Below are 9,636 nucleotides of genomic sequence, written 5' to 3' on the forward strand. Positions count from 1 at the left end.
GGACTAAACCAGGACTGAACCAGGACTAAACCAGGACTGAACCAGGACTAAACCAGGTCTAAACCAGGACTATATAAGGTCTGTCTGGTTCATCACATTCACTGATTTGGTTAAAACGTGGGACATTTTAACATTTTTAAAATTTGAAACATTTTCTGATTTGAGTGGATTTAAACGTCTCTTCTGACTCTGTTCTGTTTTTAATGTTTGTTTCTTTCACATGTTTAAAACACAAACCTGCACTTTTACACTGAAAACACTCTGTTCCACCTCGTGATGTCATCATGTGGTGATACAGGAAGTGCTCCACTGTGTTTTTTAAACTCCACCTTCAGTAGAATCATGAGGATCATTTCAGTCCTGGAGTCACAGAACTCGACTCAACTAAAGGGAAAAGGAAACGACCACTGCATGACATCACAAGGTGGAACAGAACGTCTGGAGCTTTGGAGATTTGGAATTCTGTTTCAGTTTTGGTTCAGTCCTGGTTCAGTCCTAGTCTGTTTAGTCCTAGTTTAGTCCTGGTTTAGTCCTGGTTTAGTCCTGGTTTAGTCCTGGTTTAGTCCTGGTTTAGTCCTGGTTTAGTCCTGGTTTAGACCTGGTTTAGTCCTGGTTTAGTCCTGGTTTAGACCTGGTTTAGTCCTGGTTTAGTCCTGGTTTAGACCTGGTTTAGTCCTGGTTAGTCCTGGTTTAGTCCTGGTTTAGACCTGGTTTAGTCCTGGTTTAGACCTGGTTTAGTCCTGGTTTAGTCCTGGTTTAGTCCTGGTTTAGACCTGGTTTAGTCCTGGTTTAGTCCTGGTTTAGTCCTGGTTTAGACCTGGTTTAGTCCTGGTTTAGTCCTGGTTTAGTCGATTCTCAGTTTTTTCCATTTTTCATTTAAACACAAAATCGAAAACTGAAAAATCAAATCATTATCTGTTTTTTTTTTTTTTTTTTTTTTTCAGTTTGGTTTTGGAGACAAATAATGAAGAAAATAGTTTTTTTTTTTCTTTCTAATTTTTGATTTCATTTTGAGAAACAAATGACTGACACACAAACACGTCACAGATCTGATCTTGTGCGTTTGTCAGTTCAAATCTGCGAGTGTGAAATAAAAGTTTGATTGTTTGTTGTGTGGTTTTTTGTGCGTTTGTTTTTTGTGGTTGTTTTTGTGCGTTGTTTTGTGTTTGTTTTTTTGTTTTGTGTGGTTGTTTTTTTTGTGCGTTTGGTTTTGTGCGTTTGTTTTTTTTTGTTTTGTTTTTGTTTGGTGTGGTTGTTTTTGTGCGTTTGGTTTTGTTTGTGTGTTTGGTTTTTGTGCGTTTGTNGAGACTGAACCAGGAACCGGATCTAAACCGGGTCTAAACCGGGTCTAAACCGGGTCTAAACCAGGACTAAATTGGTCTAATGTAAATCAGGGCTTTATTAAAACAATATGAGCTGAATAAAAAAAGATTTGAAAAGATCCAAGAGAATAAAATTCACCCTGTGAGTGTTGTTGTGCGCAGACGTGGAGCTGTGCTGACCTCTACTGGACACAACAGGACACTGCTCCAGTCTCAGGTTCTGTCTGCACACAACACGAAGAGAAGAGTTCAAATTTACTTTCACAGAATCAGTTTGAACATTTCCTCAGAGTTTCTCTGAGTCACTCTGTTCTAGAGTTAATTTAACATTTGTGTAAAAGTTCATGAAGTAAAACTGGACCAAAGTTCCTGTTTAACCCAAACCCAGAGTTAAATGAAGGTTTAGAGAGTAAACAGATAACACTTTGTAGAGTTATCCTGATTTTACTCAACAACACAGAGGAGTTTTATTTTCACACTTTATTTGAGTTAATTTAAAGATGAAATTCAGAACAAAACTGGTTCAAACTGGTTCTTCTCTGGAGGGAGTTTTGAAGTCAAATTAACACTAAGAGAAGTTGAATTAACTTCAACCAAATCAACTCTGACAAATCACCTCAACTCCTACACACATTTAACTCTCGAAGAGTAAAAATTACTCTTTTTGTGATAAAAACAATTCTGAAATATTTCACCCTGAAATTTTAACTCTCCAGTTTTTGTTGTATGAGGAGCAGAAACTTAAATGTGAAAAACACTTGACACTCAGGACGTGTGTGACCCAAGAAAGAACTGATCTGAAGAAGAATTTCTGACAAAACGTAAACTAAAAAATGTAAAAGTTTTGGACATGAGCCTAAAAACAGAAAAACAGGAAGTGCTCCACTGTGTTTTTAAACTCCACCTTCAGTAGAATCATGAGGATCATTTCAGTCCTGGAGTCACAGAACTCGACTCAACTAAAGGGAAAAGGAAACGACCACTGCATGACATCACAAGGTGGAACAGAACGTCTGGAGCTTTAGACATTTGGAATTCTGTTTCAGTTTTGGTTTAGTCCTGGTTTAGACCTGGTTTGGTCCTGGTTTAGTCCTGGTTTAGTCCTGGTTTAGATCTGGTTTAGTCCTGGTTTAGTCCTGGTTTAGTCCTGGTTTAGACCTGGTTTAGTCCTGGTTTAGACCTGGTTTAGATCTGGTTTAGTCCTGGTTTAGACCTGGTTTTTGGACGTGACAGATAATAAAGTTACTCAAACATGTGAATGAAATAAAAAACACACCTCCATGAGTGGGCGGGGCTTGTGTGCAGGTGAGTGAGGCAGGGGGCGTGTCCAGGTGGAGTGGGCGGGGCTTGTGTGCAGGTGAGTGAGGCAGGGGGCGTGTCCAGGTGGAGTGGGCGGGGCTTGTGTGCAGGTGAGTGAGGCAGGGGGCGTGTCCAGGTGGAGTGGGGCGGGGCTTGTGTGCAGGTGAGTGAGGCAGGGGGCGTGTCCAGGTGGAGTGGGCGGGGCTTGTGTGCAGGTGCGGCAGAATATAATCCAGGTTTAGTCCAGATTAAATTCAGACACAAAACTGGATCTGAAAATATGGACTCTGTTCAGTCACTATGGAGCTGGATCAGGTAAGACTAAACCAGGACTAAACCAGGACTAAACCAGGACTAAACCAGGACTGAACCAGGACTAAACCAGGACTAAACCAGGACTAAACCAGGACTGAACCAGGACTGAACCAGGACTAAACCAGGACTAAAACCAGGACTGAACCAGGACTGAACCAGGACTAAACCAGGACTAAACCAGGACTGAACCAGGACTAAACCAGGACTAAACCAGGACTAAACCAACCAGGACTGAACCAGGACTAAACCAGGACTAAACCAGGACTAAACCAGGACTAAACCAGGACTAAACCAGGACTAAACCAGGACTAAACCAGGACTAAACCAGGTCTAAACCAGGACTAAACAAGGACTAAACCAGGACTGAACCAGGTCTAAACCATGACGAAACCAGGACTAAACCAGGACTAAACCAGGTCTAAACCAGGTCTAAACCAGGACTGAACCAGGACTAAACCAGGACTGAACCAGGACTAAACCAGGACTGAACCAGGACTAAACCAGGTCTAAACCAGGACTAAACCAGGACTATATAAGGTCTGTCTGGTTCATCACATTCACTGATTTGGTTAAAACGTGGGACATTTTAACATTTTTAAAATTTGAAACATTTTCTGATTTGAGTGGATTTAAACGTCTCTTCTGACTCTGTTCTGTTTTTAATGTTTGTTTCTTTCACATGTTTAAAACACAAACCTGCACTTTTACACTGAAAACACTCTGTTCCACCTCGTGATGTCATCATGTGGTGATACAGGAAGTGCTCCACTGTGTTTTTAAACTCCACCTTCAGTAGAATCATGAGGATCATTTCAGTCCTGGAGTCACAGAACTCGACTCAACTAAAGGGAAAAGGAAACGACCACTGCATGACATCACAAGGTGGAACAGAACGTCTGGAGCTTTGGAGATTTGGAATTCTGTTTCAGTTTTGGTTCAGTCCTGGTTCAGTCCTAGTTTAGTCCTGGTTTAGTCCTGGTTTAGTCCTGGTTTAGTCCTGGTTTAGTCCTGGTTCAGTCCTGGTTTAGACCTGGTTTAGACCTGGTTTAGTCCTGGTTTAGTCCTGGTTTTAGACCTGGTTTAGTCCTGGTTTAGTCCTGGTTTAGACCTGGTTTAGTCCTGGTTTTAGTCCTGGTTTAGTCCTGGTTTAGACCTGGTTTAGTCCTGGTTTAGTCCTGGTTTAGACCTGGTTTAGTCCTGGTTTAGTCCTGGTTTAGTCCTGGTTTAGTCGATTCTCAGTTTTTTCCATTTTTCATTTAAACACAAAATCGAAAACTGAAAAATCAAATCATTATCTGTTTTTTTTTTTTTTTTTTTTTTTTTTTTTTTCAGTTTGGTTTTGGAGACAAATAATGAAGAAAATAGTTTTTTTTTTTCTTTCTAATTTTTGATTTCATTTTGAGAAACAAATGACTGACACACAAACACGTCACAGATCTGATCTTGTGCGTTTGTCAGTTCAAATCTGCGAGTGTGAAATAAAAGTTTGATTGTGTTTTTTGTGCGTTTGGTTTTTGTGCGTGTGTTTTGTGTGGTTGTTTTTTGTGCGTTTGGTTTTTGTGCGTTTGTTTTGTGTGGTTGTTTTTTGTGCGTTTGGTTTTTGTGCGTTTGTTTTGTGTGGTTGTTTTTTGTGCGTTTGGTTTTTGTGCGTTTGTTTTGTGTGGTTGTTTTTTGTGCGTTTGTTTTGTGTGCGTTTGTTTTGTGTGGTTGTTTTTTGTGCGTTTGTTTTGTGTGGTTGTTTTTTGTGAGTTTGGTTTTTGTGCGTTTGTTTTGTGTGGTGGTTTTTTGTGCGTTTGTTTTGTGTGGTTGTTTTTTGTGCGTTTGTTTTGTGTGGTTGTTTTTTGTGCGTTTGGTTTTTGTGCGTTTGTTTTGTGTGGTGGTTTTTGTGCGTTTTTTTTTGTTGCGTTTGTTTTGTTGTGTGTTTTTTGTGCGTTTTTTTGTGCGTTTGTTTTGTGTGTTGTTTTTTTTTGTGCGTTTGGTTTTTGTGCGTTTGTTTTGTGTGGTGGTTTTTTGTGCGTTTGTTTTGTGTGGTGGTTTTTTATGCGTTTGTTTTGTGTGGTGGTTTTTTGTGCGTCTGGTTTTTGTGCGTTTGTTTTGTGTGGTTGTTTTTTGTGCGTTTGGTTTTTGTGCGTTTGTTTTGTGTGTTTGTTTTTGTGCGTTTGTTTTGTGTGGTTGTTTTGTGCGTTTTGTGCGTTTGTTTTTGTGCGTTTGTTTTTGTGTGGTGGTTTTTTTGTGCGTTTTTTGTGCGTTTTTTGTGTTTTGTGTTTTTTGTGCGTTTGGTTTTTTGTGCGTTTGTTTTGTGTGGTTGTTTTTTGTGCGTTTGGTTTTTGTGCGTTTGTTTTGTGCGGTGGTTTTTTGTGCGTTTGTTTTGTGTGGTGGTTTTTTGTGCGTCTGGATTCTCAGATGATTTTTTCGTTTTATCATCAGGGCAAAGTTTATTTTAAACCTGTCAGAACTGTTGACACACCTCAGATTGAGACGCACCGACAAGAACAAGAACAAGAACAAGAACAGGAACACTCCCAGAACTGGACTAAAGCAGGACTGGACCAGGACTAAACCAGGACTAAACCAGGACTGGACCAGGACTAAACCAGGACTAAACCAGGATTAAACCAGGATTAAACCAGGACTAAACCAGGATTAAAACAGCACTAAACCAGGATTAAAACAGGTCTAAACCAGGACTAAATCAGAACTAAACCAGGACTAAACCAGGATTAAAACAGGACTAAACCAGGACTGGACCAGGACTAAACCAGGACTAAACCAGGAATAAACCAGGACTAAACCAGGACTAAACCAGGATTAAACCAGGACTAAACCAGGACTAAACCAGGACTGGACCAGGACTAAACCAGGACTAAACCAGGACTGGACCAGGACTAAACCAGGACTAAACCAGGACTAAACCAGGACTAAACCAGGACTAAACCAGGATTAAAACCAGGACTAAACCAGGATTAAACAGGGATAAACAGGTCTAAACAGGACTAAACAGGAAAACCAGGATAAAACCAGGACTAAACCAGGATAACCAGGACTAAACAGGATTAAACCAGGTCTAAACCAGGACTAAACAGACTAAACCAGGACTAAACCAGGACTAAACCAGGACTAAACCAGGAATAAACCAGGACTAAACCAGGACTAAACCAGAACTAAACCAGGACTAAACCAGGATTAAACCAGGACTAAACCAGGACTAAACCAGGACTAAACCAGGATTAAACCAGGACCAGGATTAAACCAGGACTAAACCAGGATTAAAACAGGTCTAAACCAGGACTAAATCAGAACTAAACCAGGACTAAAACAGGACTAAACCAGGACTAAACCAGGAATAAACCAGGACTAAACCAGGACTAAACCAGGATTAAACCAGGACTAAACCAGGACTAAACCAGGACTAAACCAGGACTAAACCAGGACTAAACCAGGACTAAACCCGGTCTGACTCAGTCCTGGTTGTGTTGTAATTATCTCATTAGTGTGATCATGTTCTTTATTGTTGTGTCATTGTTGTGTAGTTGTGTAGTTGTGTTGTTGTGTAGTTGTGTAGTTGTGTTGTTGTGTAGTTGTGTAGTTGTGTTTGTAGTTGTGTGTTGTGTGTGTGTGTGTAGTTGTGTAGTTGTGTTGTTGTGTAGTTGTGTAGTTGTGTAGTGTGTGTGTGTAGTTGTGTAGTTGTTGTAGTTGTGTTGTGTGTGTAGTTTGTAGTTGTGTTTGTTGTGTAGTTGTGTAGTTGTGTGTAGTTGTGTAGTTGTTGTGTAGTTGTGTAGTTGTGTAGTTGTTGTGTGTTTGTGTAGTTTGTAGTGTAGTTGTGTAGTTGTGTAGTTGTGTTGTAGTTGTGTAGTTGTGTAGTTGTGTTGTTGTGTAGTTGTGTAGTTGTGTAGTTGTGTAGTTGTGTTGTTGTGTAGTTGTGTAGTTGTGTAGTTGTGTAGTTGTGTTGTTGTGTAGTTGTGTAGTTGTGTAGTTGTGTTGTTGTGTTGTTGTGTTGTTGTGTAGTTGTGTAGTTGTGTAGTTGTGTTGTTGTGTAGTTGTGTAGTTGTGTTGTTGTGTAGTTGTGTAGTTGTGTAGTTGTGTAGTTGTGTAGTTGTGTAGTTGTGTTGTGTAGTTGTGTAGTTGTGTTGTTGTGTTGTTGTTGTGTAGTTGTGTTGTTTGTAGTAGTTGTGTGTGTTGTGTTGTTGTGTAGTTGTGTAGTTGTGTAGTTGTGTAGTTGTTAGTGTGTGTAGTTGTGTAGTTGTGTTGTTGTGTAAGTTGTGTAGTTGTGTAGTTGTGTAGTTGTGGTAGTTGTGTAGTTGTGTTGTAAGTTGTATAGTTGTAGTAGTTGTAGTTGTAGTTGTGTTGTTTGTGTAGTTGTGTAGTTGTGTTTTGTGTAGTTGTGTGTAGTTGTGTAGTTGTGTAGTTGTGTAGTTGTGTAGTTGTGTAGTTGTGTTGTAGTTGTGTTGTTGTGTGTTGTGTAGTTGTGTAGTTGTGTAGTTGTGTGTGTAGTTGTGTTGTGTTTGTGTTTGTTGTGTTGTGTAGTTGTGTAGTTGTGTAGTTGTGTTGTGTAGTTGTTGTGTAGTTGTGTAGTTGTGTTGTGTGTTGTTGTGTAGTTGTGTAGTTGTGTTAGTTGTGTTGTTGTGTGTAGTTGTGTAGTTGTGTAGTTGTGTTGTTTGTGTTGTTGTGTTGTTGTTGTAGTTTGTGTTGTGTAGTTGTGTAGTTGTGTAGTTGTGTTGTTGTGTATGTGTGTTTTGTTGTTGTGTAGTTGTGTAGTTGTTGTTGTTGTTGTAGTTGTGTATTGTTGTTGTTGTAGTTTGTGTAGTTGTGTTGTTGTGTAGTTGTGTGTTGTTAGTTGTGTAGTGTTGTGTATTAGTTGTGTAGTTGTGTAGTTGTGTTGTTAGTTGTGTAGTGTTGTTGTAGTGTTGTGTGTTGTTGTGTTGTTGTAGTTGTGTTGTGTAGTTGTGTTGTTGTGTAGTTGTGTAGTTGTGTGTTGTGTAGTTTGTGTTTGTTGTGTAGTTGTAGTTGTGTAGTTGTGTTGTTGTGTGTGTTGTGTAGTTGTGTTAGTTGTGTAGTTGTGTGTTGTAGTTGTGTGTTTGTTGTGTAGTTGTGTTGTTGTTGTAGTTGTGTAGTTGTGTAGTTGTAGTTGTGTTAGTTGTGTAAGTTGTGTAGTTGTAGTAGTTTGTGTTGTTGTGTTGTTGTGTGTAGTTGTGTAGTTGTGTAGTTGTGTATAGTTGTGTAGTTGTGTTGTTGTAGTTGTGTTGTAGTTGTGTAGTTGTTGTGTAGTTGTGTTGTGTAGTTGTGTTGTTGTGTTGTGTAGTTGTGTAGTTGTGTAGTTGTGTTTGTGTAGTTGTGTAGTTGTGTTGTGTAGTTGTGTAGTTGTGTAGTTGTGTTAGTTGTGTAGTTGTGTTGTGTAGTTGTGTAGTTGTGTTGTGTAGTTGTGTAGTTGTGTAGTTGTGTGTGTTGTGTAGTGTGTAGTTGTGTTGTTGTGTGTTTGTTGTGTGTTGTGTGTAGTTGTGTAGTTGTGTTGTTGTGTAGTTGTGTGTAGTTGTGTAGTTGTGTAGTTGTTGTTGTGTGTGTGTAGTTGTGTAGTTGTTAGTTGTGTGTTGTGTTGTTGTGTAGTTGTGTAGTTGTGTAGTTGTGTTTGTGTGTGTGTTGTGTTGTGTTGTTGTGTAGTTGTGTTGTTGTGTGTGTTGTGTAGTTGTGTATGTTGTGTTTGATTGTTGTGTAGTTGTGTAGTTGTGTGTTGTGTGTTGTGTATTGTGTGTTGTAGTTGTGTTGTGTGTTGTGTAGTTGTGTAGTTGTGTGTTGTGTTGTGTGTTGTTGTTAGTTGTGTTGTTTGTTGTGTTGTGTGTGTTGTGTGTGTGTTGGGTTGTTGTGTTGTTGTGTAGTTGTGTAGTTGTGTAGTTGTGTAGTGTGTAGTTGTGTAGTGTGTTGTGTGTTGTGTAGTTGTGTGTTGTTGTTGTTGGTTTGTTGTGTTTGTAGTTTGTGTTGTTGTGTAGAGTTGTGTGTAGTTGTGTAGTTGTGTTGTTGTGTAGTTGTGTAGTTGTGTTAGTTGTGTAGTTTGTATAGTTTGTGTGTTGTGTTGTTGTTTGTTGTGGAGTTGTGTAGTTGTGTAGTTGTGTTGTTGTGTAGTTGTGTAGTTGTGTAGTTGTGTTGTTGTGTGTGTAGTTGTGTAGTTGTTGTGTGTAGTTGTGTAGTTGTGTAGTTGTGTAGTTGTGTAGTTGTGTGTTTGTTGTTGTGTAGTTGTGTAGTTGTGTAGTTGTGTTGTTGTGTAGTTGTGTAGTTGTGTTGTTGTGTAGTTGTGTTGTTGTGTAGTTGTGTAGTTGTGTAGTTGTGTAGTTGTGTAGTTGTGTAGTTGTGTAGTTGTGTAGTTGTGTAGTTGTGTAGTTGTGTAGTTGTGTTGTTGTGTAGTTGTGTGTTGTGTAGTTGTGTTGTGTTGTTGTGTAGTTGTGTAGTTGTGTAGTTGTGTAGTTGTGTAGTTGTGTAGTTGTGTTGTTGTGTAGTTGTGTAGTTGTGTTGTTGTGTTGTTGTGTAGTTGTGTAGTTGTGTAGTTGTGTAGTTGTGTTGTTGTGTTGTTTGTTGTGTAGTTGTGTAGTTGTGTAGTTGTGTAGTTGTGTAGTTGTGTAGTTGTGTAGTTGTGTAGTTGTGTGTTGTAAGTTGTGTAGTTGTGTAGTTGTGTTGTTGTGTAGTTGTGTAGTTGTGTTGTTGTGTAGTTGTG

Source organism: Boleophthalmus pectinirostris, unplaced genomic scaffold (genome assembly GCF_026225935.1).
Source record: "Boleophthalmus pectinirostris isolate CB_2022bp ecotype Guang Dong unplaced genomic scaffold, ASM2622593v1 HiC_scaffold_5, whole genome shotgun sequence".
Classification (NCBI taxonomy): domain Eukaryota; kingdom Metazoa; phylum Chordata; class Actinopteri; order Gobiiformes; family Gobiidae; genus Boleophthalmus; species Boleophthalmus pectinirostris.